The sequence below is a fragment of the Hyla sarda genome, unplaced genomic scaffold, assembly GCF_029499605.1.
Source record: "Hyla sarda isolate aHylSar1 unplaced genomic scaffold, aHylSar1.hap1 scaffold_1178, whole genome shotgun sequence".
NCBI classification, from domain to species: Eukaryota; Metazoa; Chordata; class Amphibia; order Anura; family Hylidae; genus Hyla; species Hyla sarda.
Genome location: NW_026607801.1, coordinates 74,064 through 99,179, shown reverse-complemented (window position 1 = coordinate 99,179; position 25,116 = coordinate 74,064). Strand labels below are relative to the sequence as shown.

At 46.5% G+C, this 25,116-nt stretch overlaps 9 non-coding genes and 3 pseudogenes across 9 annotated transcripts; all 12 read right to left on the bottom strand.

The window, feature by feature from the left end:
* Positions 1 to 752: 752 nt before the first annotated feature.
* LOC130302701 (U2 spliceosomal RNA) lies at positions 753 to 943 on the bottom strand. Its single transcript, XR_008852868.1, has one exon. It is a non-coding gene; the product is annotated as a U2 spliceosomal RNA (small nuclear RNA).
* A 2,089-nt stretch (positions 944 to 3,032) lies between these two features.
* LOC130302734 (U2 spliceosomal RNA) lies at positions 3,033 to 3,223 on the bottom strand. The gene has a single exon (XR_008852900.1). It is a non-coding gene; the product is annotated as a U2 spliceosomal RNA (small nuclear RNA).
* Positions 3,224 to 5,310: 2,087 nt separating this feature from the next.
* Positions 5,311 to 5,488, bottom strand: LOC130302744 (U2 spliceosomal RNA; annotated as a pseudogene).
* Positions 5,489 to 6,181: 693 nt separating this feature from the next.
* LOC130302752 (U2 spliceosomal RNA) lies at positions 6,182 to 6,341 on the bottom strand (annotated as a pseudogene).
* A 2,088-nt stretch (positions 6,342 to 8,429) lies between these two features.
* Positions 8,430 to 8,620, bottom strand: LOC130302733 (U2 spliceosomal RNA). Its single transcript, XR_008852899.1, has one exon. It is a non-coding gene; the product is annotated as a U2 spliceosomal RNA (small nuclear RNA).
* A 2,082-nt stretch (positions 8,621 to 10,702) lies between these two features.
* On the bottom strand, positions 10,703 to 10,893 carry LOC130302732 (U2 spliceosomal RNA). Its single transcript, XR_008852898.1, has one exon. It is a non-coding gene; the product is annotated as a U2 spliceosomal RNA (small nuclear RNA).
* Positions 10,894 to 12,977: 2,084 nt separating this feature from the next.
* On the bottom strand, positions 12,978 to 13,167 carry LOC130302746 (U2 spliceosomal RNA). Its single transcript, XR_008852910.1, has one exon. It is a non-coding gene; the product is annotated as a U2 spliceosomal RNA (small nuclear RNA).
* A 693-nt stretch (positions 13,168 to 13,860) lies between these two features.
* LOC130302751 (U2 spliceosomal RNA) lies at positions 13,861 to 14,020 on the bottom strand (annotated as a pseudogene).
* A 2,077-nt stretch (positions 14,021 to 16,097) lies between these two features.
* LOC130302731 (U2 spliceosomal RNA) lies at positions 16,098 to 16,288 on the bottom strand. Its single transcript, XR_008852897.1, has one exon. It is a non-coding gene; the product is annotated as a U2 spliceosomal RNA (small nuclear RNA).
* A 2,078-nt stretch (positions 16,289 to 18,366) lies between these two features.
* On the bottom strand, positions 18,367 to 18,557 carry LOC130302730 (U2 spliceosomal RNA). The gene has a single exon (XR_008852896.1). It is a non-coding gene; the product is annotated as a U2 spliceosomal RNA (small nuclear RNA).
* Positions 18,558 to 20,643: 2,086 nt separating this feature from the next.
* On the bottom strand, positions 20,644 to 20,834 carry LOC130302729 (U2 spliceosomal RNA). The gene has a single exon (XR_008852895.1). It is a non-coding gene; the product is annotated as a U2 spliceosomal RNA (small nuclear RNA).
* A 2,085-nt stretch (positions 20,835 to 22,919) lies between these two features.
* LOC130302728 (U2 spliceosomal RNA) lies at positions 22,920 to 23,110 on the bottom strand. Its single transcript, XR_008852894.1, has one exon. It is a non-coding gene; the product is annotated as a U2 spliceosomal RNA (small nuclear RNA).
* Positions 23,111 to 25,116: the final 2,006 nt, after the last annotated feature.

Below are 25,116 nucleotides of genomic sequence, written 5' to 3'. Positions count from 1 at the left end.
TGGAGCAGGTTTAGATACAGTCTAAAGCATAGATCTCAAAGTCTGTGCACAGAATTTAGCAAGGGCCTCGCACCTTCTGATGCATCAGGTAGGTGCACAATAGCATAGCCTAACCCTCTGTACTTTGGTCTATATTGATGCGGGACATAGACAGCCAGCTGATGACCAATCCATTAGTGCAATGGATGGCTGGAAGCATTTGTCTTTGCCTTTGCAATACCACAGAAGCAATGCATGGTCAATGTACAGCAATGACACACCTGTGTGAACAGCCAGGAGACCCCCCCCCATGTTATGTTACATAGTTACATAGTTAGTACGGTCGAAAAAAGACATATGTCCATCACGTTCAACCAGGGAATTAAGGGGTAGGGGTGTGGCGCGATATTGGGGAAGGGATGAGATTTTATATTTCTTCATAAGCATTAATCTTATTTTGTCAATTAGGAACATTCAGCACCCACCCGCTATCAAGGCAGCTGCCTATCATGTCATGCCCTACCTGCACAGGTGTGCTGGCTACTCAAATGATCCAATTAAGGAGGCCATTTAGTCAGCAGCAGCAGAAGTCCTGTGCCTGGACGCTCCAACAGGGGCCAGACACAAGCAGAAGCAGAAGCAGCAGAAGCAGCAGCAGCACCACCTTTTGTTTTTTGGCTGCAGCAGCAGCAAGGCCCACAGGGCTGGCTAGCTGGCTAGCCAGCAAGCAGGTAGCAATGAAAGTAGGAATCTTTCTTTTTAACCCTGTAAGGGGGTGGTGCACTGTACCCGAAGATACTGCCATATCGGGTCAATGCATAGGGCGACGGAAGCAAGCTTCGAAATCGGCCCCCGTTATCAAAAATCCATTTAATATATGGTCCCCAGATAGGGGACGTATCAGATATTAAACTGATAAGAACAGATACTACACTTGATCTTAGCCAAAAGGCCGAGAAGCGATAACCGTGAAAGGGGCGGGCCCAACAAGGTCCCCTTCATGGGCACTATCACTGCTTGCTGTCAGGGAGGCTGCCAGACAATTTTCCATGCACACTCTGGGCTGGGGGGCAGTCAACCACCAGTACACACAGCAGAACCTAAACCCATACCATTATTGCTAAGCAGCAAGACAGGGGCCCATTGCACTCCCACGGGGCCTTTTTAAATGCAATCCATAACCCGGATTTGCCAGGAACCCTTCTTACTCCTCCTACTTGCATGTGACACTGGGCTTAGGATCTGCATAGGAAACACACACACAAGCACACACCTACCTTTGTTGCCTGCAGATGCCTCCTTGGCTGTCCCCAAACGGTATCAAACCAACACCCACGGGAAGCTGTAAGCATAGAGGACATGCCTGCACCCCATTGGACTTACCTGTGTGGGTTAAATCCGGGTTATTTGACAACCTATGGCGGTGATGGTTCTGCTCAGGCAGAGCAGTGCTGATGCTCCTCATAAAGCTGTCGCTGCTGTGAAGGTTCTAGGTGACATCACAAATCCCTTTGGTTACATACACAACAAAGCTGGGTTGTTGTTGTTTACACTCTGCAAGGCCTGTGGAAGTGAGTGACATCATAGCACTGTAGTTCTGAGGGTTCAAGATGGATGCAACAATCTCCTGTTGCTTCTATGAAGGCCGTAATAGACGACATCACCAAACAGCTCCATAGTCACATACACAGCAAAGGAGAGATGTTGTTTACACCTAGTGATGTCAGTGGTATTGAGTGACATCACAGCACAGTGCTAAGGCTCCTGGGCCTGGACACAGCAGCGGCTGCAATATCTCAACGGAGAATACGTTTATATCTATGTGTGTGTGTGCGCATATATATATATATATATATATATATATATATATATATATATATATATTTCTCCGCCGAAATCACTTTTAAACCCATTTCCACCTTTTTTTCCCTTCTCTTCCTCTTACTTTTTTTTCACGTTTTTTTACGTTTTTCTCCTTTTCGCCTCTTTTCTGGGCGTATTATTCTTCTTTTTCTTCTTTTTTTTCGTCTAATGCATACCCCATCAGTGCAGCAATGCTTATTCAATACCGCCAGCAGATGGAGACACTGGGGGATAATTTTCTAAGGATTTATACTGATTTTTCCTGTCTGAATTTGTCGCACAGAAAGTTGCAGGCCAAATATGTGTGACATTTCTGCGACTTTAGCTTCTAGAGCATTTTTACAACATTATACATAGGTGCTGAATACATAAAAAGCGACTGTTCAGCGACAGACAAGTCGCATCGGCTGAAAGTAGGCCAGAATGTCAGTCCATGTTGGAGCAGGTTTAGATACAGTCTAAAGCATAGATCTCAAAGTCTGTGCACAGAATTTAGCAAGGTCCTCGCACCTTCTGATGCATCAGGTAGGTGCACAATAGCATAGCCTAACCCTCTGTACTTTGGTCTATATTGATGCGGGACATAGACAGCCAGCTGATGACCAATCCATTAGTGCAATGGATGGCTGGAAGCATTTGTCTTTGCCTTTGCAATACCACAGAAGCAATGCATGGTCAATGTACAGCAATGACACACCTGTGTGAACAGCCAGGAGACCCCCCCCCCATGTTATGTTACATAGTTACATAGTTAGTACGGTCGAAAAAAGACATATGTCCATCACGTTCAACCAGGGAATTAAGGGGTAGGGGTGTGGCGCGATATTGGGGAAGGGATGAGATTTTATATTTCTTCATAAGCATTAATCTTATTTTGTCAATTAGGAACATTCAGCACCCACCCGCTATCAAGGCAGCTGCCTATCATGTCATGCCCTACCTGCACAGGTGTGCTGGCTACTCAAATGATCCAATTAAGGAGGCCATTTAGTCAGCAGCAGCAGAAGTCCTGTGCCTGGACGCTCCAACAGGGGCCAGACACAAGCAGAAGCAGAAGCAGCAGAAGCAGCAGCAGCACCACCTTTTGTTTTTTGGCTGCAGCAGCAGCAAGGCCCACAGGGCTGGCTAGCTGGCTAGCCAGCAAGCAGGTAGCAATGAAAGTAGGAATCTTTCTTTTTAACCCTGTAAGGGGGTGGTGCACTGTACCCGAAGATACTGCCATATCGGGTCAATGCATAGGGCGACGGAAGCAAGCTTCGAAATCGGCCCCCGTTCTCAAAAATCCATTTAATATATGGTCCCCAGATAGGGGACGTATCAGATATTAAACTGATAAGAACAGATACTACACTTGATCTTAGCCAAAAGGCCGAGAAGCGATAACCGTGAAAGGGGCGGGCCCAACAAGGTCCCCTTCATGGGCACTATCACTGCTTGCTGTCAGGGAGGCTGCCAGACAATTTTCCATGCACACTCTGGGCTGGGGGGCAGTCAACCACCAGTACACACAGCAGAACCTAAACCCATACCATTATTGCTAAGCAGCAAGACAGGGGCCCATTGCACTCCCACGGGGCCTTTTTAAATGCAATCCATAACCCGGATTTGCCAGGAACCCTTCTTACTCCTCCTACTTGCATGTGACACTGGGCTTAGGATCTGCATAGGAAACACACACACAAGCACACACCTACCTTTGTTGCCTGCAGATGCCTCCTTGGCTGTCCCCAAACGGTATCAAACCAACACCCACGGGAAGCTGTAAGCATAGAGGACATGCCTGCACCCCATTGGACTTACCTGTGTGGGTTAAATCCGGGTTATTTGACAACCTATGGCGGTGATGGTTCTGCTCAGGCAGAGCAGTGCTGATGCTCCTCATAAAGCTGTCGCTGCTGTGAAGGTTCTAGGTGACATCACAAATCCCTTTGGTTACATACACAACAAAGCTGGGTTGTTGTTGTTTACACTCTGCAAGGCCTGTGGAAGTGAGTGACATCATAGCACTGTAGTTCTGAGGGTTCAAGATGGATGCAACAATCTCCTGTTGCTTCTATGAAGGCCGTAATAGACGACATCACCAAACAGCTCCATAGTCACATACACAGCAAAGGAGAGATGTTGTTTACACCTAGTGATGTCAGTGGTATTGAGTGACATCACAGCACAGTGCTAAGGCTCCTGGGCCTGGACACAGCAGCGGCTGCAATATCTCAACGGAGAATACGTTTATATCTATGTGTGTGTGTGCGCATATATATATATATATATATATATATATATATATATATATATATATATTCTCCGCCGAAATCACTTTTAAACCCATTTCCACCTTTTTTTCCCTTCTCTTCCTCTTACTTTTTTTTCACGTTTTTTTACGTTTTTCTCCTTTTCGCCTCTTTTCTGGGCGTATTATTCTTCTTTTTCTTCTTTTTTTTCGTCTAATGCATACCCCATCAGTGCAGCAATGCTTATTCAATACCGCCAGCAGATGGAGACACTGGGGGATAATTTTCTAAGGATTTATACTGATTTTTCCTGTCTGAATTTGTCGCACAGAAAGTTGCAGGCCAAATATGTGTGACATTTCTGCGACTTTAGCTTCTAGAGCATTTTTACAACATTATACATAGGTGCTGAATACATAAAAAGCGACTGTTCAGCGACAGACAAGTCGCATCGGCTGAAAGTAGGCCAGAATGTCAGTCCATGTTGGAGCAGGTTTAGATACAGTCTAAAGCATAGATCTCAAAGTCTGTGCACAGAATTTAGCAAGGGCCTCGCACCTTCTGATGCATCAGGTAGGTGCACAATAGCATAGCCTAACCCTCTGTACTTTGGTCTATATTGATGCGGGACATAGACAGCCAGCTGATGACCAATCCATTAGTGCAATGGATGGCTGGAAGCATTTGTCTTTGCCTTTGCAATACCACAGAAGCAATGCATGGTCAATGTACAGCAATGACACACCTGTGTGAACAGCCAGGAGACCCCCCCCCATGTTATGTTACATAGTTACATAGTTAGTACGGTCGAAAAAAGACATATGTCCATCACGTTCAACCAGGGAATTAAGGGGTAGGGGTGTGGCGCGATATTGGGGAAGGGATGAGATTTTATATTTCTTCATAAGCATTAATCTTATTTTGTCAATTAGGAACATTCAGCACCCACCCGCTATCAAGGCAGCTGCCTATCATGTCATGCCCTACCTGCACAGGTGTGCTGGCTACTCAAATGATCCAATTAAGGAGGCCATTTAGTCAGCAGCAGCAGAAGTCCTGTGCCTGGACGCTCCAACAGGGGCCAGACACAAGCAGAAGCAGAAGCAGCAGAAGCAGCAGCAGCACCACCTTTTGTTTTTTGGCTGCAGCAGCAGCAAGGCCCACAGGGCTGGCTAGCTGGCTAGCCAGCAAGCAGGTAGCAATGAAAGTAGGAATCTTTCTTTTTAACCCTGTAAGGGGGTGGTGCACTGTACCCGAAGATACTGCCATATCGGGTCAATGCATAGGGCGACGGAAGCAAGCTTCGAAATCGGCCCCCGTTCTCAAAAATCCATTTAATATATGGTCCCCAGATAGGGGACGTATCAGATATTAAACTGATAAGAACAGATTTTTTTTTTTTTTTTAAAGCCGAGGAACGTGCTTTCGATTCACCCAAAGTGCAAGAAAAAGTGCAAACGTGTTACACTAAAAAAACGTGCACAAAGGATGCGGTCTATCGCAAGCCCTTCTCCGATAGGAGAGAGGCCCCCCAACAAACCTTACCCTTCGCCTCCGGACCAAAAGGTACCTGCGAGGTTCCAGGTTCGATGTCCCTTTTCGCCGAAGCTACTAGGGGACCACAAATGCTCCCGGCATCCCCCTTGGCGTTAGCCAAGGTATCTGCCCGCAGAGCCGATTACGGTAGGTACCCTGCCAAAGCAGGAGTACCCGGGGTGTTTGCAGGGAGGTGCGGAACCTAATGGCCACACACACCTCCCCTAGACCGCCAGGAGGGACACCCAGAAGGGCTACCGCATCCTGACAAATCCTGTGAACACACAACACACAAAAAGTGACACAGTGAGACAAAAAATAAATAAATAAGTGAATGTGTGCAGATATACTGCCCGGACATCCGGCCGGATCTATAAAAATTTCTCTGATCCTAGCCAGAAGGCCGGGAATCAAGAGGTGAGTGCCACAAGGTGAAGAGATTATGGTGCCCGTGCTTCAACTCAGTGAGTCTATTCTCCCAGTGAGTTCCGGCACCTCGGGGTCACCACTCCCCGAGGCACAAAAGTACCTCGGCTCTAGACCCTCTCAGCCTCATGGCGAGACCCGGAGGGAACAGGTCACATCGGGGCAGCCGTCGAGCTGATTCCTCAGAACCAGCCCCGGAAAGCCCTGGTACACCTGCATCCTCCATGCAGCACCCATCCCCACCAGCATGAAAACTGATAAGAACAGATACTACACTTGATCTTAGCCAAAAGGCCGAGAAGCGATAACCGTGAAAGGGGCGGGCCCAACAAGGTCCCCTTCATGGGCACTATCACTGCTTGCTGTCAGGGAGGCTGCCAGACAATTTTCCATGCACACTCTGGGCTGGGGGGCAGTCAACCACCAGTACACACAGCAGAACCTAAACCCATACCATTATTGCTAAGCAGCAAGACAGGGGCCCATTGCACTCCCACGGGGCCTTTTTAAATGCAATCCATAACCCGGATTTGCCAGGAACCCTTCTTACTCCTCCTACTTGCATGTGACACTGGGCTTAGGATCTGCATAGGAAACACACACACAAGCACACACCTACCTTTGTTGCCTGCAGATGCCTCCTTGGCTGTCCCCAAACGGTATCAAACCAACACCCACGGGAAGCTGTAAGCATAGAGGACATGCCTGCACCCCATTGGACTTACCTGTGTGGGTTAAATCCGGGTTATTTGACAACCTATGGCGGTGATGGTTCTGCTCAGGCAGAGCAGTGCTGATGCTCCTCATAAAGCTGTCGCTGCTGTGAAGGTTCTAGGTGACATCACAAATCCCTTTGGTTACATACACAACAAAACTGGGTTGTTGTTGTTTACACTCTGCAAGGCCTGTGGAAGTGAGTGACATCATAGCACTGTAGTTCTGAGGGTTCAAGATGGATGCAACAATCTCCTGTTGCTTCTATGAAGGCCGTAATAGACGACATCACCAAACAGCTCCATAGTCACATACACAGCAAAGGAGAGATGTTGTTTACACCTAGTGATGTCAGTGGTATTGAGTGACATCACAGCACAGTGCTAAGGCTCCTGGGCCTGGACACAGCAGCGGCTGCAATATCTCAACGGAGAATACGTTTATATCTATGTGTGTGTGTGCGCATATATATATATATATATATATATATATATATATATATATATATATATATCTCCGCCGAAATCACTTTTAAACCCATTTCCACCTTTTTTTCCCTTCTCTTCCTCTTACTTTTTTTTCACGTTTTTTTACGTTTTTCTCCTTTTCGCCTCTTTTCTGGGCGTATTATTCTTCTTTTTCTTCTTTTTTTTCGTCTAATGCATACCCCATCAGTGCAGCAATGCTTATTCAATACCGCCAGCAGATGGAGACACTGGGGGATAATTTTCTAAGGATTTATACTGATTTTTCCTGTCTGAATTTGTCGCACAGAAAGTTGCAGGCCAAATATGTGTGACATTTCTGCGACTTTAGCTTCTAGAGCATTTTTACAACATTATACATAGGTGCTGAATACATAAAAAGCGACTGTTCAGCGACAGACAAGTCGCATCGGCTGAAAGTAGGCCAGAATGTCAGTCCATGTTGGAGCAGGTTTAGATACAGTCTAAAGCATAGATCTCAAAGTCTGTGCACAGAATTTAGCAAGGGCCTCGCACCTTCTGATGCATCAGGTAGGTGCACAATAGCATAGCCTAACCCTCTGTACTTTGGTCTATATTGATGCGGGACATAGACAGCCAGCTGATGACCAATCCATTAGTGCAATGGATGGCTGGAAGCATTTGTCTTTGCCTTTGCAATACCACAGAAGCAATGCATGGTCAATGTACAGCAATGACACACCTGTGTGAACAGCCAGGAGACCCCCCCCCATGTTATGTTACATAGTTACATAGTTAGTACGGTCGAAAAAAGACATATGTCCATCACGTTCAACCAGGGAATTAAGGGGTAGGGGTGTGGCGCGATATTGGGGAAGGGATGAGATTTTATATTTCTTCATAAGCATTAATCTTATTTTGTCAATTAGGAACATTCAGCACCCACCCGCTATCAAGGCAGCTGCCTATCATGTCATGCCCTACCTGCACAGGTGTGCTGGCTACTCAAATGATCCAATTAAGGAGGCCATTTAGTCAGCAGCAGCAGAAGTCCTGTGCCTGGACGCTCCAACAGGGGCCAGACACAAGCAGAAGCAGAAGCAGCAGAAGCAGCAGCAGCACCACCTTTTGTTTTTTGGCTGCAGCAGCAGCAAGGCCCACAGGGCTGGCTAGCTGGCTAGCCAGCAAGCAGGTAGCAATGAAAGTAGGAATCTTTCTTTTTAACCCTGTAAGGGGGTGGTGCACTGTACCCGAAGATACTGCCATATCGGGTCAATGCATAGGGCGACGGAAGCAAGCTTCGAAATCGGCCCCCGTTCTCAAAAATCCATTTAATATATGGTCCCCAGATAGGGGACGTATCAGATATTAAACTGATAAGAACAGATACTACACTTGATCTTAGCCAAAAGGCCGAGAAGCGATAACCGTGAAAGGGGCGGGCCCAACAAGGTCCCCTTCATGGGCACTATCACTGCTTGCTGTCAGGGAGGCTGCCAGACAATTTTCCATGCACACTCTGGGCTGGGGGGCAGTCAACCACCAGTACACACAGCAGAACCTAAACCCATACCATTATTGCTAAGCAGCAAGACAGGGGCCCATTGCACTCCCACGGGGCCTTTTTAAATGCAATCCATAACCCGGATTTGCCAGGAACCCTTCTTACTCCTCCTACTTGCATGTGACACTGGGCTTAGGATCTGCATAGGAAACACACACACAAGCACACACCTACCTTTGTTGCCTGCAGATGCCTCCTTGGCTGTCCCCAAACGGTATCAAACCAACACCCACGGGAAGCTGTAAGCATAGAGGACATGCCTGCACCCCATTGGACTTACCTGTGTGGGTTAAATCCGGGTTATTTGACAACCTATGGCGGTGATGGTTCTGCTCAGGCAGAGCAGTGCTGATGCTCCTCATAAAGCTGTCGCTGCTGTGAAGGTTCTAGGTGACATCACAAATCCCTTTGGTTACATACACAACAAAGCTGGGTTGTTGTTGTTTACACTCTGCAAGGCCTGTGGAAGTGAGTGACATCATAGCACTGTAGTTCTGAGGGTTCAAGATGGATGCAACAATCTCCTGTTGCTTCTATGAAGGCCGTAATAGACGACATCACCAAACAGCTCCATAGTCACATACACAGCAAAGGAGAGATGTTGTTTACACCTAGTGATGTCAGTGGTATTGAGTGACATCACAGCACAGTGCTAAGGCTCCTGGGCCTGGACACAGCAGCGGCTGCAATATCTCAACGGAGAATACGTTTATATCTATGTGTGTGTGTGCGCATATATATATATATATATATATATATATATATATATATATATTTCTCCGCCGAAATCACTTTTAAACCCATTTCCACCTTTTTTTCCCTTCTCTTCCTCTTACTTTTTTTTCACGTTTTTTTACGTTTTTCTCCTTTTCGCCTCTTTTCTGGGCGTATTATTCTTCTTTTTCTTCTTTTTTTTCGTCTAATGCATACCCCATCAGTGCAGCAATGCTTATTCAATACCGCCAGCAGATGGAGACACTGGGGGATAATTTTCTAAGGATTTATACTGATTTTTCCTGTCTGAATTTGTCGCACAGAAAGTTGCAGGCCAAATATGTGTGACATTTCTGCGACTTTAGCTTCTAGAGCATTTTTACAACATTATACATAGGTGCTGAATACATAAAAAGCGACTGTTCAGCGACAGACAAGTCGCATCGGCTGAAAGTAGGCCAGAATGTCAGTCCATGTTGGAGCAGGTTTAGATACAGTCTAAAGCATAGATCTCAAAGTCTGTGCACAAAATTTAGCAAGGGCCTCGCACCTTCTGATGCATCAGGTAGGTGCACAATAGCATAGCCTAACCCTCTGTACTTTGGTCTATATTGATGCGGGACATAGACAGCCAGCTGATGACCAATCCATTAGTGCAATGGATGGCTGGAAGCATTTGTCTTTGCCTTTGCAATACCACAGAAGCAATGCATGGTCAATGTACAGCAATGACACACCTGTGTGAACAGCCAGGAGACCCCCCCCCATGTTATGTTACATAGTTACATAGTTAGTACGGTCGAAAAAAGACATATGTCCATCACGTTCAACCAGGGAATTAAGGGGTAGGGGTGTGGCGCGATATTGGGGAAGGGATGAGATTTTATATTTCTTCATAAGCATTAATCTTATTTTGTCAATTAGGAACATTCAGCACCCACCCGCTATCAAGGCAGCTGCCTATCATGTCATGCCCTACCTGCACAGGTGTGCTGGCTACTCAAATGATCCAATTAAGGAGGCCATTTAGTCAGCAGCAGCAGAAGTCCTGTGCCTGGACGCTCCAACAGGGGCCAGACACAAGCAGAAGCAGAAGCAGCAGAAGCAGCAGCAGCACCACCTTTTGTTTTTTGGCTGCAGCAGCAGCAAGGCCCTCAGGGCTGGCTAGCTGGCTAGCCAGCAAGCAGGTAGCAATGAAAGTAGGAATCTTTCTTTTTAACCCTGTAAGGGGGTGGTGCACTGTACCCGAAGATACTGCCATATCGGGTCAATGCATAGGGCGACGGAAGCAAGCTTCGAAATCGGCCCCCGTTCTCAAAAATCCATTTAATATATGGTCCCCAGATAGGGGACGTATCAGATATTAAACTGATAAGAACAGATACTACACTTGATCTTAGCCAAAAGGCCGAGAAGCGATAACCGTGAAAGGGGCGGGCCCAACAAGGTCCCCTTCATGGGCACTATCACTGCTTGCTGTCAGGGAGGCTGCCAGACAATTTTCCATGCACACTCTGGGCTGGGGGGCAGTCAACCACCAGTACACACAGCAGAACCTAAACCCATACCATTATTGCTAAGCAGCAAGACAGGGGCCCATTGCACTCCCACGGGGCCTTTTTAAATGCAATCCATAACCCGGATTTGCCAGGAACCCTTCTTACTCCTCCTACTTGCATGTGACACTGGGCTTAGGATCTGCATAGGAAACACACACACAAGCACACACCTACCTTTGTTGCCTGCAGATGCCTCCTTGGCTGTCCCCAAACGGTATCAAACCAACACCCACGGGAAGCTGTAAGCATAGAGGACATGCCTGCACCCCATTGGACTTACCTGTGTGGGTTAAATCCGGGTTATTTGACAACCTATGGCGGTGATGGTTCTGCTCAGGCAGAGCAGTGCTGATGCTCCTCATAAAGCTGTCGCTGCTGTGAAGGTTCTAGGTGACATCACAAATCCCTTTGGTTACATACACAACAAAGCTGGGTTGTTGTTGTTTACACTCTGCAAGGCCTGTGGAAGTGAGTGACATCATAGCACTGTAGTTCTGAGGGTTCAAGATGGATGCAACAATCTCCTGTTGCTTCTATGAAGGCCGTAATAGACGACATCACCAAACAGCTCCATAGTCACATACACAGCAAAGGAGAGATGTTGTTTACACCTAGTGATGTCAGTGGTATTGAGTGACATCACAGCACAGTGCTAAGGCTCCTGGGCCTGGACACAGCAGCGGCTGCAATATCTCAACGGAGAATACGTTTATATCTATGTGTGTGTGTGCGCATATATATATATATATATATATATATATATATATATATATATATTTCTCCGCCGAAATCACTTTTAAACCCATTTCCACCTTTTTTTCCCTTCTCTTCCTCTTACTTTTTTTTCACGTTTTTTTACGTTTTTCTCCTTTTCGCCTCTTTTCTGGGCGTATTATTCTTCTTTTTCTTCTTTTTTTTCGTCTAATGCATACCCCATCAGTGCAGCAATGCTTATTCAATACCGCCAGCAGATGGAGACACTGGGGGATAATTTTCTAAGGATTTATACTGATTTTTCCTGTCTGAATTTGTCGCACAGAAAGTTGCAGGCCAAATATGTGTGACATTTCTGCGACTTTAGCTTCTAGAGCATTTTTACAACATTATACATAGGTGCTGAATACATAAAAAGCGACTGTTCAGCGACAGACAAGTCGCATCGGCTGAAAGTAGGCCAGAATGTCAGTCCATGTTGGAGCAGGTTTAGATACAGTCTAAAGCATAGATCTCAAAGTCTGTGCACAGAATTTAGCAAGGGCCTCGCACCTTCTGATGCATCAGGTAGGTGCACAATAGCATAGCCTAACCCTCTGTACTTTGGTCTATATTGATGCGGGACATAGACAGCCAGCTGATGACCAATCCATTAGTGCAATGGATGGCTGGAAGCATTTGTCTTTGCCTTTGCAATACCACAGAAGCAATGCATGGTCAATGTACAGCAATGACACACCTGTGTGAACAGCCAGGAGACCCCCCCCCATGTTATGTTACATAGTTACATAGTTAGTACGGTCGAAAAAAGACATATGTCCATCACGTTCAACCAGGGAATTAAGGGGTAGGGGTGTGGCGCGATATTGGGGAAGGGATGAGATTTTATATTTCTTCATAAGCATTAATCTTATTTTGTCAATTAGGAACATTCAGCACCCACCCGCTATCAAGGCAGCTGCCTATCATGTCATGCCCTACCTGCACAGGTGTGCTGGCTACTCAAATGATCCAATTAAGGAGGCCATTTAGTCAGCAGCAGCAGAAGTCCTGTGCCTGGACGCTCCAACAGGGGCCAGACACAAGCAGAAGCAGAAGCAGCAGAAGCAGCAGCAGCACCACCTTTTGTTTTTTGGCTGCAGCAGCAGCAAGGCCCACAGGGCTGGCTAGCTGGCTAGCCAGCAAGCAGGTAGCAATGAAAGTAGGAATCTTTCTTTTTAACCCTGTAAGGGGGTGGTGCACTGTACCCGAAGATACTGCCATATCGGGTCAATGCATAGGGCGACGGAAGCAAGCTTCGAAATCGGCCCCCGTTCTCAAAAATCCATTTAATATATGGTCCCCAGATAGGGGACGTATCAGATATTAAACTGATAAGAACAGATTTTTTTTTTTTTTTTTTTTTTTTATCTAAAGCCGAGGAACGTGCTTTCGATTCACCCAAAGTGCAAGAAAAAGTGCAAACGTGTTACACTAAAAAAACGTGCACAAAGGATGCGGTCTATCGCAAGCCCTTCTCCGATAGGAGAGAGGCCCCCCAACAAACCTTACCCTTCGCCTCCGGACCAAAAGGTACCTGCGAGGTTCCAGGTTCGATGTCCCTTTTCACCGAAGCTACTAGGGGACCACAAATGCTCCCGGCATCCCCCTTGGCGTTAGCCAAGGTATCTGCCCGCAGAGCCGATTACGGTAGGTACCCTGCCAAAGCAGGAGTACCCGGGGTGTTTGCAGGGAGGTGCGGAACCTAATGGCCACACACACCTCCCCTAGACCGCCAGGAGGGACACCCAGAAGGGCTACCGCATCCTGACAAATCCTGTGAACACACAACACGCAAAAAGTGACACAGTGAGACAAAAAAGAAATAAATAAGTGAATGTGTGCAGATATACTGCCCGGACATCCGGCCGGATCTATAAAAATTTCTCTGATCCTAGCCAGAAGGCCGGGAATCAAGAGGTGAGTGCCACAAGGTGAAGAGATTATGGTGCCCGTGCTTCAACTCAGTGAGCCTATTCTCCCAGTGAGTTTCGGCACCTCGGGGTCACCACTCCCCGAGGCACAAAAGTACCTCGGCTCTAGACCCTCTCAGCCTCATGGCGAGACCCGGAGGGAACAGGTCACATCGGGGCAGCCGTCGAGCTGATTCCTCAGAACCAGCCCCGGAAAGCCCTGGTACACCTGCATCCTCCATGCAGCACCCATCCCCACCAGCATGAAAACTGATAAGAACAGATACTACACTTGATCTTAGCCAAAAGGCCGAGAAGCGATAACCGTGAAAGGGGCGGGCCCAACAAGGTCCCCTTCATGGGCACTATCACTGCTTGCTGTCAGGGAGGCTGCCAGACAATTTTCCATGCACACTCTGGGCTGGGGGGCAGTCAACCACCAGTACACACAGCAGAACCTAAACCCATACCATTATTGCTAAGCAGCAAGACAGGGGCCCATTGCACTCCCACGGGGCCTTTTTAAATGCAATCCATAACCCGGATTTGCCAGGAACCCTTCTTACTCCTCCTACTTGCATGTGACACTGGGCTTAGGATCTGCATAGGAAACACACACACAAGCACACACCTACCTTTGTTGCCTGCAGATGCCTCCTTGGCTGTCCCCAAACGGTATCAAACCAACACCCACGGGAAGCTGTAAGCATAGAGGACATGCCTGCACCCCATTGGACTTACCTGTGTGGGTTAAATCCGGGTTATTTGACAACCTATGGCGGTGATGGTTCTGCTCAGGCAGAGCAGTGCTGATGCTCCTCATAAAGCTGTCGCTGCTGTGAAGGTTCTAGGTGACATCACAAATCCCTTTGGTTACATACACAACAAAGCTGGGTTGTTGTTGTTTACACTCTGCAAGGCCTGTGGAAGTGAGTGACATCATAGCACTGTAGTTCTGAGGGTTCAAGATGGATGCAACAATCTCCTGTTGCTTCTATGAAGGCCGTAATAGACGACATCACCAAACAGCTCCATAGTCACATACACAGCAAAGGAGAGATGTTGTTTACACCTAGTGATGTCAGTGGTATTGAGTGACATCACAGCACAGTGCTAAGGCTCCTGGGCCTGGACACAGCAGCGGCTGCAATATCTCAACGGAGAATACGTTTATATCTATGTGTGTGTGTGCGCATATATATATATATATATATATATATATATATATATATATATATATTTCTCCGCCGAAATCACTTTTAAACCCATTTCCACCTTTTTTTCCCTTCTCTTCCTCTTACTTTTTTTTCACGTTTTTTTACGTTTTTCTCCTTTTCGCCTCTTTTCTGGGCGTATTATTCTTCTTTTTCTTCTTTTTTTTCGTCTAATGCATACCCCATCAGTGCAGCAATGCTTATTCAATACCGCCAGCAGATGGAGACACTGGGGGATAATTTTCTAAGGATTTATACTGATTTTTCCTGTCTGAATTTGTCGCACAGAAAGTTGCAGGCCAAATATGTGTGACATTTCTGCGACTTTAGCTTCTAGAGCATTTTTACAACATTATACATAGGTGCTGAATACATAAAAAGCGACTGTTCAGCGACAGACAAGTCGCATCGGCTGAAAGTAGGCCAGAATGTCAGTCCATGTTGGAGCAGGTTTAGATACAGTCTAAAGCATAGATCTCAAAGTCTGTGCACAGAATTTAGCAAGGGCCTCGCACCTTCTGATGCATCAGGTAGGTGCACAATAGCATAGCCTAACCCTCTGTACTTTGGTCTATATTGATGCGGGACATAGACAGCCAGCTGATGACCAATCCATTAGTGCAATGGATGGCTGGAAGCATTTGTCTTTGCCTTTGCAATACCACAGAAGCAATGCATGGTCAATGTACAGCAATGACACACCTGTGTGAACAGCCAGGAGACCCCCCCCCATGTTATGTTACATAGTTACATAGTTAGTACGGTCGAAAAAAGACATATGTCCATCACGTTCAACCAGGGAATTAAGGGGTAGGGGTGTGGCGCGATATTGGGGAAGGGATGAGATTTTATATTTCTTCATAAGCATTAATCTTATTTTGTCAATTAGGAACATTCAGCACCCACCCGCTATCAAGGCAGCTGCCTATCATGTCATGCCCTACCTGCACAGGTGTGCTGGCTACTCAAATGATCCAATTAAGGAGGCCATTTAGTCAGCAGCAGCAGAAGTCCTGTGCCTGGACGCTCCAACAGGGGCCAGACACAAGCAGAAGCAGAAGCAGCAGAAGCAGCACCTTTTGTTTTTTGGCTGCAGCAGCAGCAAGGCCCACAGGGCTGGCTAGCTGGCTAGCCAGCAAGCAGGTAGCAATGAAAGTAGGAATCTTTCTTTTTAACCCTGTAAGGGGGTGGTGCACTGTACCCGAAGATACTGCCATATCGGGTCAATGCATAGGGCGACGGAAGCAAGCTTCGAAATCGGCCCCCGTTCTCAAAAATCCATTTAATATATGGTCCCCAGATAGGGGACGTATCAGATATTAAACTGATAAGAACAGATACTACACTTGATCTTAGCCAAAAGGCCGAGAAGCGATAACCGTGAAAGGGGCGGGCCCAACAAGGTCCCCTTCATGGGCACTATCACTGCTTGCTGTCAGGGAGGCTGCCAGACAATTTTCCATGCACACTCTGGGCTGGGGGGCAGTCAACCACCAGTACACACAGCAGAACCTAAACCCATACCATTATTGCTAAGCAGCAAGACAGGGGCCCATTGCACTCCCACGGGGCCTTTTTAAATGCAATCCATAACCCGGATTTGCCAGGAACCCTTCTTACTCCTCCTACTTGCATGTGACACTGGGCTTAGGATCTGCATAGGAAACACACACACAAGCACACACCTACCTTTGTTGCCTGCAGATGCCTCCTTGGCTGTCCCCAAACGGTATCAAACCAACACCCACGGGAAGCTGTAAGCATAGAGGACATGCCTGCACCCCATTGGACTTACCTGTGTGGGTTAAATCCGGGTTATTTGACAACCTATGGCGGTGATGGTTCTGCTCAGGCAGAGCAGTGCTGATGCTCCTCATAAAGCTGTCGCTGCTGTGAAGGTTCTAGGTGACATCACAAATCCCTTTGGTTACATACACAACAAAGCTGGGTTGTTGTTGTTTACACTCTGCAAGGCCTGTGGAAGTGAGTGACATCATAGCACTGTAGTTCTGAGGGTTCAAGATGGATGCAACAATCTCCTGTTGCTTCTATGAAGGCCGTAATAGACGACATCACCAAACAGCTCCATAGTCACATACACAGCAAAGGAGAGATGTTGTTTACACCTAGTGATGTCAGTGGTATTGAGTGACATCACAGCACAGTGCTAAGGCTCCTGGGCCTGGACACAGCAGCGGCTGCAATATCTCAACGGAGAATACGTTTATATCTATGTGTGTGTGTGCGCATATATATATATATATATATATATATATATATATATATTCTCCGCCGAAATCACTTTTAAACCCATTTCCACCTTTTTTTCCCTTCTCTTCCTCTTACTTTTTTTTCACGTTTTTTTACGTTTTTCTCCTTTTCGCCTCTTTTCTGGGCGTATTATTCTTCTTTTTCTTCTTTTTTTTCGTCTAATGCATACCCCATCAGTGCAGCAATGCTTATTCAATACCGCCAGCAGATGGAGACACTGGGGGATAATTTTCTAAGGATTTATACTGATTTTTCCTGTCTGAATTTGTCGCACAGAAAGTTGCAGGCCAAATATGTGTGACATTTCTGCGACTTTAGCTTCTAGAGCATTTTTACAACATTATACATAGGTGCTGAATACATAAAAAGCGACTGTTCAGCGACAGACAAGTCGCATCGGCTGAAAGTAGGCCAGAATGTCAGTCCATGTTGGAGCAGGTTTAGATACAGTCTAAAGCATAGATCTCAAAGTCTGTGCACAGAATTTAGCAAGGGCCTCGCACCTTCTGATGCATCAGGTAGGTGCACAATAGCATAGCCTAACCCTCTGTACTTTGGTCTATATTGATGCGGGACATAGACAGCCAGCTGATGACCAATCCATTAGTGCAATGGATGGCTGGAAGCATTTGTCTTTGCCTTTGCAATACCACAGAAGCAATGCATGGTCAATGTACAGCAATGACACACCTGTGTGAACAGCCAGGAGACCCCCCCCCCATGTTATGTTACATAGTTACATAGTTAGTACGGTCGAAAAAAGACATATGTCCATCACGTTCAACCAGGGAATTAAGGGGTAGGGGTGTGGCGCGATATTGGGGAAGGGATGAGATTTTATATTTCTTCATAAGCATTAATCTTATTTTGTCAATTAGGAACATTCAGCACCCACCCGCTATCAAGGCAGCTGCCTATCATGTCATGCCCTACCTGCACAGGTGTGCTGGCTACTCAAATGATCCAATTAAGGAGGCCATTTAGTCAGCAGCAGCAGAAGTCCTGTGCCTGGACGCTCCAACAGGGGCCAGACACAAGCAGAAGCAGAAGCAGCAGAAGCAGCAGCAGCACCACCTTTTGTTTTTTGGCTGCAGCAGCAGCAAGGCCCACAGGGCTGGCTAGCTGGCTAGCCAGCAAGCAGGTAGCAATGAAAGTAGGAATCTTTCTTTTTAACCCTGTAAGGGGGTGGTGCACTGTACCCGAAGATACTGCCATATCGGGTCAATGCATAGGGCGACGGAAGCAAGCTTCGAAATCGGCCCCCGTTCTCAAAAATCCATTTAATATATGGTCCCCAGATAGGGGACGTATCAGATATTAAACTGATAAGAACAGATACTACACTTGATCTTAGCCAAAAGGCCGAGAAGCGATAACCGTGAAAGGGGCGGGCCCAACAAGGTCCCCTTCATGGGCACTATCACTGCTTGCTGTCAGGGAGGCTGCCAGACAATTTTCCATGCACACTCTGGGCTGGGGGGCAGTCAACCACCAGTACACACAGCAGAACCTAAACCCATACCATTATTGCTAAGCAGCAAGACAGGGGCCCATTGCACTCCCACGGGGCCTTTTTAAATGCAATCCATAACCCGGATTTGCCAGGAACCCTTCTTACTCCTCCTACTTGCATGTGACACTGGGCTTAGGATCTGCATAGGAAACACACACACAAGCACACACCTACCTTTGTTGCCTGCAGATGCCTCCTTGGCTGTCCCCAAACGGTATCAAACCAACACCCACGGGAAGCTGTAAGCATAGAGGACATGCCTGCACCCCATTGGACTTACCTGTGTGGGTTAAATCCGGGTTATTTGACAACCTATGGCGGTGATGGTTCTGCTCAGGCAGAGCAGTGCTGATGCTCCTCATAAAGCTGTCGCTGCTGTGAAGGTTCTAGGTGACATCACAAATCCCTTTGGTTACATACACAACAAAGCTGGGTTGTTGTTGTTTACACTCTGCAAGGCCTGTGGAAGTGAGTGACATCATAGCACTGTAGTTCTGAGGGTTCAAGATGGATGCAACAATCTCCTGTTGCTTCTATGAAGGCCGTAATAGACGACATCACCAAACAGCTCCATAGTCACATACACAGCAAAGGAGAGATGTTGTTTACACCTAGTGATGTCAGTGGTATTGAGTGACATCACAGCACAGTGCTAAGGCTCCTGGGCCTGGACACAGCAGCGGCTGCAATATCTCAACGGAGAATACGTTTATATCTATGTGTGTGTGTGCGCATATATATATATATATATATATATATATATATATATATATATATTTCTCCGCCGAAATCACTTTTAAACCCATTTCCACCTTTTTTTCCCTTCTCTTCCTCTTACTTTTTTTTCACGTTTTTTTACGTTTTTCTCCTTTTCGCCTCTTTTCTGGGCGTATTATTCTTCTTTTTCTTCTTTTTTTTCGTCTAATGCATACCCCATCAGTGCAGCAATGCTTATTCAATACCGCCAGCAGATGGAGACACTGGGGGATAATTTTCTAAGGATTTATACTGATTTTTCCTGTCTGAATTTGTCGCACAGAAAGTTGCAGGCCAAATATGTGTGACATTTCTGCGACTTTAGCTTCTAGAGCATTTTTACAACATTATACATAGGTGCTGAATACATAAAAAGCGACTGTTCAGCGACAGACAAGTCGCATCGGCTGAAAGTAGGCCAGAATGTCAGTCCATGTTGGAGCAGGTTTAGATACAGTCTAAAGCATAGATCTCAAAGTCTGTGCACAGAATTTAGCAAGGGCCTCGCACCTTCTGATGCATCAGGTAGGTGCACAATAGCATAGCCTAACCCTCTGTACTTTGGTCTATATTGATGCGGGACATAGACAGCCAGCTGATGACCAATCCATTAGTGCAATGGATGGCTGGAAGCATTTGTCTTTGCCTTTGCAATACCACAGAAGCAATGCATGGTCAATGTACAGCAATGACACACCTGTGTGAACAGCCAGGAGACCCCCCCCCCCATGTTATGTTACATAGTTACATAGTTAGTACGGTCGAAAAAAGACATATGTCCATCACGTTCAACCAGGGAATTAAGGGGTAGGGGTGTGGCGCGATATTGGGGAAGGGATGAGATTTTATATTTCTTCATAAGCATTAATCTTATTTTGTCAATTAGGAACATTCAGCACCCACCCGCTATCAAGGCAGCTGCCTATCATGTCATGCCCTACCTGCACAGGTGTGCTGGCTACTCAAATGATCCAATTAAGGAGGCCATTTAGTCAGCAGCAGCAGAAGTCCTGTGCCTGGACGCTCCAACAGGGGCCAGACACAAGCAGAAGCAGAAGCAGCAGAAGCAGCAGCAGCACCACCTTTTGTTTTTTGGCTGCAGCAGCAGCAAGGCCCACAGGGCTGGCTAGCTGGCTAGCCAGCAAGCAGGTAGCAATGAAAGTAGGAATCTTTCTTTTTAACCCTGTAAGGGGGTGGTGCACTGTACCCGAAGATACTGCCATATCGGGTCAATGCATAGGGCGACGGAAGCAAGCTTCGAAATCGGCCCCCGTTCTCAAAAATCCATTTAATATATGGTCCCCAGATAGGGGACGTATCAGATATTAAACTGATAAGAACAGATACTACACTTGATCTTAGCCAAAAGGCCGAGAAGCGATAACCGTGAAAGGGGCGGGCCCAACAAGGTCCCCTTCATGGGCACTATCACTGCTTGCTGTCAGGGAGGCTGCCAGACAATTTTCCATGCACACTCTGGGCTGGGGGGCAGTCAACCACCAGTACACACAGCAGAACCTAAACCCATACCATTATTGCTAAGCAGCAAGACAGGGGCCCATTGCACTCCCACGGGGCCTTTTTAAATGCAATCCATAACCCGGATTTGCCAGGAACCCTTCTTACTCCTCCTACTTGCATGTGACACTGGGCTTAGGATCTGCATAGGAAACACACACACAAGCACACACCTACCTTTGTTGCCTGCAGATGCCTCCTTGGCTGTCCCCAAACGGTATCAAACCAACACCCACGGGAAGCTGTAAGCATAGAGGACATGCCTGCACCCCATTGGACTTACCTGTGTGGGTTAAATCCGGGTTATTTGACAACCTATGGCGGTGATGGTTCTGCTCAGGCAGAGCAGTGCTGATGCTCCTCATAAAGCTGTCGCTGCTGTGAAGGTTCTAGGTGACATCACAAATCCCTTTGGTTACATACACAACAAAGCTGGGTTGTTGTTGTTTACACTCTGCAAGGCCTGTGGAAGTGAGTGACATCATAGCACTGTAGTTCTGAGGGTTCAAGATGGATGCAACAATCTCCTGTTGCTTCTATGAAGGCCGTAATAGACGACATCACCAAACAGCTCCATAGTCACATACACAGCAAAGGAGAGATGTTGTTTACACCTAGTGATGTCAGTGGTATTGAGTGACATCACAGCACAGTGCTAAGGCTCCTGGGCCTGGACACAGCAGCGGCTGCAATATCTCAACGGAGAATACGTTTATATCTATGTGTGTGTGTGCGCATATATATATATATATATATATATATATATATATATATATATATATTTCTCCGCCGAAATCACTTTTAAACCCATTTCCACCTTTTTTTCCCTTCTCTTCCTCTTACTTTTTTTTCACGTTTTTTTACGTTTTTCTCCTTTTCGCCTCTTTTCTGGGCGTATTATTCTTCTTTTTCTTCTTTTTTTTCGTCTAATGCATACCCCATCAGTGCAGCAATGCTTATTCAATACCGCCAGCAGATGGAGACACTGGGGGATAATTTTCTAAGGATTTATACTGATTATTCCTGTCTGAATTTGTCGCACAGAAAGTTGCAGGCCAAATATGTGTGACATTTCTGCGACTTTAGCTTCTAGAGCATTTTTACAACATTATACATAGGTGCTGAATACATAAAAAGCGACTGTTCAGCGACAGACAAGTCGCATCGGCTGAAAGTAGGCCAGAATGTCAGTCCATGTTGGAGCAGGTTTAGATACAGTCTAAAGCATAGATCTCAAAGTCTGTGCACAGAATTTAGCAAGGGCCTCGCACCTTCTGATGCATCAGGTAGGTGCACAATAGCATAGCCTAACCCTCTGTACTTTGGTCTATATTGATGCGGGACATAGACAGCCAGCTGATGACCAATCCATTAGTGCAATGGATGGCTGGAAGCATTTGTCTTTGCCTTTGCAATACCACGGAAGCAATGCATGGTCAATGTACAGCAATGACACACCTGTGTGAACAGCCAGGAGACCCCCCCCCATGTTATGTTACATAGTTACATAGTTAGTACGGTCGAAAAAAGACATATGTCCATCACGTTCAACCAGGGAATTAAGGGGTAGGGGTGTGGCGCGATATTGGGGAAGGATGAGATTTTATATTTCTTCATAAGCATTAATCTTATTTTGTCAATTAGGAACATTCAGCACCCACCCGCTATCAAGGCAGCTGCCTATCATGTCATGCCCTACCTGCACAGGTGTGCTGGCTACTCAAATGATCCAATTAAGGAGGCCATTTAGTCAGCAGCAGCAGAAGTCCTGTGCCTGGACGCTCCAACAGGGGCCAGACACAAGCAGAAGCAGAAGCAGCAGAAGCAGCAGCAGCACCACCTTTTGTTTTTTGGCTGCAGCAGCAGCAAGGCCCACAGGGCTGGCTAGCTGGCTAGCCAGCAAGCAGGTAGCAATGAAAGTAGGAATCTTTCTTTTTAACCCTGTAAGGGGGTGGTGCACTGTACCCGAAGATACTGCCATATCGGGTCAATGCATAGGGCGACGGAAGCAAGCTTCGAAATCGGCCCCCGTTCTCAAAAATCCATTTAATATATGGTCCCCAGATAGGGGACGTATCAGATATTAAACTGATAAGAACAGATACTACACTTGATCTTAGCCAAAAGGCCGAGAAGCGATAACCGTGAAAGGGGCGGGCCCAACAAGGTCCCCTTCATGGGCACTATCACTGCTTGCTGTCAGGGAGGCTGCCAGACAATTTTCCATGCACACTCTGGGCTGGGGGGCAGTCAACCACCAGTACACACAGCAGAACCTAAACCCATACCATTATTGCTAAGCAGCAAGACAGGGGCCCATTGCACTCCCACGGGGCCTTTTTAAATGCAATCCATAACCCGGATTTGCCAGGAACCCTTCTTACTCCTCCTACTTGCATGTGACACTGGGCTTAGGATCTGCATAGGAAACACACACACAAGCACACACCTACCTTTGTTGCCTGCAGATGCCTCCTTGGCTGTCCCCAAACGGTATCAAACCAACACCCACGGGAAGCTGTAAGCATAGAGGACATGCCTGCACCCCATTGGACTTACCTGTGTGGGTTAAATCCGGATTTGACAACCTATGGCGGTGATGGTTCTGCTCAGGCAGAGCAGTGCTGATGCTCCTCATAAAGCTGTCGCTGCTGTGAAGGTTCTAGGTGACATCACAAATCCCTTTGGTTACATACACAACAAAGCTGGGTTGTTGTTGTTTACACTCTGCAAGGCCTGTGGAAGTGAGTGACATCATAGCACTGTAGTTCTGAGGGTTCAAGATGGATGCAACAATCTCCTGTTGCTTCTATGAAGGCCGTAATAGACGACATCACCAAACAGCTCCATAGTCACATACACAGCAAAGGAGAGATGTTGTTTACACCTAGTGATGTCAGTGGTATTGAGTGACATCACAGCACAGTGCTAAGGCTCCTGGGCCTGGACACAGCAGCGGCTGCAATATCTCAACGGAGAATACGTTTATATCTATGTGTGTGTGTGCGCATATATATATATATATATATATATATATATATATATATATATATATATATTTCTCCGCCGAAATCACTTTTAAACCCATTTCCACCTTTTTTTCCCTTCTCTTCCTCTTACTTTTTTTTCACGTTTTTTTACGTTTTTCTCCTTTTCGCCTCTTTTCTGGGCGTATTATTCTTCTTTTTCTTCTTTTTTTTCGTCTAATGCATACCCCATCAGTGCAGCAATGCTTATTCAATACCGCCAGCAGATGGAGACACTGGGGGATAATTTTCTAAGGATTTATACTGATTTTTCCTGTCTGAATTTGTCGCACAGAAAGTTGCAGGCCAAATATGTGTGACATTTCTGCGACTTTAGCTTCTAGAGCATTTTTACAACATTATACATAGGTGCTGAATACATAAAAAGCGACTGTTCAGCGACAGACAAGTCGCATCGGCTGAAAGTAGGCCAGAATGTCAGTCCATGTTGGAGCAGGTTTAGATACAGTCTAAAGCATAGATCTCAAAGTCTGTGCACAGAATTTAGCAAGGGCCTCGCACCTTCTGATGCATCAGGTAGGTGCACAATAGCATAGCCTAACCCTCTGTACTTTGGTCTATATTGATGCGGGACATAGACAGCCAGCTGATGACCAATCCATTAGTGCAATGGATGGCTGGAAGCATTTGTCTTTGCCTTTGCAATACCACAGAAGCAATGCATGGTCAATGTACAGCAATGACACACCTGTGTGAACAGCCAGGAGACCCCCCCCCCCCCATGTTATGTTACATAGTTACATAGTTAGTACGGTCGAAAAAAGACATATGTCCATCACGTTCAACCAGGGAATTAAGGGGTAGGGGTGTGGCGCGATATTGGGGAAGGGATGAGATTTTATATTTCTTCATAAGCATTAATCTTATTTTGTCAATTAGGAACATTCAGCACCCACCCGCTATCAAGGCAGCTGCCTATCATGTCATGCCCTACCTGCACAGGTGTGCTGGCTACTCAAATGATCCAATTAAGGAGGCCATTTAGTCAGCAGCAGCAGAAGTCCTGTGCCTGGACGCTCCAACAGGGGCCAGACACAAGCAGAAGCAGAAGCAGCAGAAGCAGCAGCAGCACCACCTTTTGTTTTTTGGCTGCAGCAGC